At 62.7% G+C, this 1,712-nt stretch overlaps 1 pseudogene; it reads right to left on the bottom strand.

Annotated features, from left to right (window-relative positions):
* Positions 1-529: 529 nt before the first annotated feature.
* On the bottom strand, positions 530-1,620 carry LOC108298368 (annotated as a pseudogene).
* Positions 1,621-1,712: the final 92 nt, after the last annotated feature.

Genomic DNA, 1,712 nt, shown 5'->3' with positions numbered 1-1,712 from the left:
TTCTTCTACTTTACATGTAACTTTTCAAAACTTCATTCATTTACAGTTACTGAACTGCCTGCACGGGGTCCTAATTTCAGCTTCAGAATCTTCCATCCAGCCTTCTAAAACTCTACCTTCAAAAGAGGTCAAAAAGACTGTGTAATGACCTTGTAAAACACTCACCTCGGTGTAACCAATCCTGATCTCTTAAACCCCCAATGAGTCATAAGGGCTTGAGAAGATTTCAAGGAATCTTCCACACACTGGACACAGTCCAATCAGGTTCTGAACAATTCAATCATTCCCAGGTACTTGGTGACTCTGTGGCCACACTGCCCCACCAGATCCAGACTGAGGTACTATCTGGGGGATGGGTGGTTTGAGGCAAGGAGTGGGAGGTGGGGGTGGGGTGGGGGTTTCTCTGGGTTCTTTCGGTTGAGGATGCCCAAAGCAAACGAAGAAGCCAGAGGATTTGCGGCTCCAGGTTCCGAAGTGGAGGGAGGGTGGGCGGTTCAGGTATCGCCCAGCTACTACTGGAGGAGGAGATTGGAGGGGGTGCAAACAGAGGGCAGAAGTGGGGGCAAGAGGATCTGTGATCATCTCTCGGGCAAGAAGGGGAGTGGGCGCTGGAGTCGCGAGGGGATCCGGGGCGCTCACTCCCTGCAGAAGATATACTCGGTGTAGCTGGTCCAGGTCTTGTCCTCGCTCTGGTCGGTGCTGCTGGCAAAGACGCAGGTGCCCGTGGAGCTGCACGCCACCATGTGGAAACCCGACTCGGACAGCTTGTCGAAGGCCTGCTCCAGGAAGTTGAACTTGAGGTAACAGCGCGAGGTGTAGCGCTCCGGGGGACGGTCAGGGTCCGGGCTTTCATTCAGGGTGTCTCCAGACACCTCCTTGGCCAGCGACGCACACGGTGATGCGCGCCACTCACCGGAACTTGGCGGCGGCCTGCGTCCCGCCCGATGGCGTAGGAGCTGCGGTAGCCGGTGGTGATGTAGCCCGAGCTCCGGCTGCAGTCCAGCCACTGGGACTGCTGAGCAGCGGGCCCGCCGCGCCCCGGACGGACGGACTGCGCTAGCCAGCTCCAGCGTGGGCCACGGCGCCCCGGCAGAGGCGCCCTCCAGCTGCTCGGGCTCCGCGTAGCCAAGCGGCAGCAGCTCGTCACCCAGCGAGCCCTCCTTGTCACCCCGCGCCGCGAGGGTGGAGGCGGCGGCCCAGGGCCGGGCTGCTGCATCGCCCGGAGGCTGCGCACGAGCTCTGGCAGTTTGACGTACTCGGCCTGGCGCTGCAGCCGGCTGCGCTCGGGGAAGTAGTCGGGCAGCACAAGCTGCAAGTCCCGCAGGTAATCCAGGATGTGGCGGAAGAGGAGGCCGTCTCGGTCCAGAAAGAAGCGGCCTTTGCTATCCCGGGCCAGCTCCTGCGGCTGCTGCTGCGTGAACATGCGCCAGAGCAGCGAGTCGGGCACCGACACCACCGTGCAGCGCCGGGTCACGCACACCTGGCACCCCACGTTCAGCTCCACGATGTCGGGGAAGAGCTGCGGCTCTGCGGAGGACAACAAGGAGCCGCTGCCGCCCCCGTCGCCGCCCCCGCCGCCGCCCCGCCGGGTAATCCGCGTGTGCTGTCCGCCAGAGCCATGACAGAGGTGGCCCAGCTGGGACAGTGGCGGGGAGCCGCGCCACACTCAGGAGCTGCAGCCACCTGGCCCGGAGCCCCGGAGCCTGGACGCT

This window comes from Cebus imitator, unplaced genomic scaffold (assembly GCF_001604975.1).
Source record: "Cebus imitator isolate Cc_AM_T3 unplaced genomic scaffold, Cebus_imitator-1.0 Scaffold944, whole genome shotgun sequence".
In the NCBI taxonomy this organism is placed as follows: domain Eukaryota; kingdom Metazoa; phylum Chordata; class Mammalia; order Primates; family Cebidae; genus Cebus; species Cebus imitator.
The sequence above is the reverse complement of the archived record's forward strand: the minus strand, read 5'-3'. Positions and strand labels throughout refer to the sequence as shown.